This window comes from Bison bison, unplaced genomic scaffold (assembly GCF_000754665.1).
Source record: "Bison bison bison isolate TAMUID 2011002044 unplaced genomic scaffold, Bison_UMD1.0 scf7180017864299, whole genome shotgun sequence".
In the NCBI taxonomy this organism is placed as follows: domain Eukaryota; kingdom Metazoa; phylum Chordata; class Mammalia; order Artiodactyla; family Bovidae; genus Bison; species Bison bison.
Genome location: NW_011494871.1, coordinates 171,628 through 172,167, shown reverse-complemented (window position 1 = coordinate 172,167; position 540 = coordinate 171,628). Strand labels below are relative to the sequence as shown.

The 540-nt window shown below is 43.5% G+C and overlaps 1 protein-coding gene across 1 annotated transcript in view; it reads right to left on the bottom strand.

The window, feature by feature from the left end:
* PARP4 (poly (ADP-ribose) polymerase family, member 4) overlaps positions 1-540 on the bottom strand; it is a 77,108-nt gene that overhangs the window by 12,235 nt on the left and 64,333 nt on the right. The gene's annotated exons all lie outside the window — the stretch shown is intronic.

The following is a 540-nucleotide window of genomic DNA, read 5'->3' as shown; positions in this document are numbered from 1 at the left end:
GGCTGCAGTCACCATCTGCAGTGATTTTGGAGCCCCCAAAAATAAAGTCTGACACTGTTTCCACTGTTTCCCCATCTATTTCCCATGAAGTGGTGGGACCGGATGCCAGGATCTTCATTTTCTGAATGTTGAGCTTTAAGCCAACTTTTTCACTCTCCACTTTCACTTTCATCAAGAGGCTTTTTAGTTCCTCTTCACTTTCTGCCATAAGGGTGGTGTCATCTGCATATCTGAGGTTATTGATATTTCTCCCGGCAATCTTGATTCCAGCTTTCCAAGGGAACATTTCATGCAAAGATGGGCTCGATAAAGGACAGAAATGGTATGGACCTAACAGAAGCAGAAGATATTAAGAAGAGGTGGCAAGAATACACAGAAGAACTGTACAAAAAAGATCTTCACGACCCAGATAATCACGATGGTGTGATCACTCATCTAGAGCCAGACATCCTGGAATGTGAAGTCAGGTGGGCCTTAGGAAGCATCACTACGAACAAAGCTAGTGGAGGTGATGGAATTCCAGTTGAGCTATTTCAAATC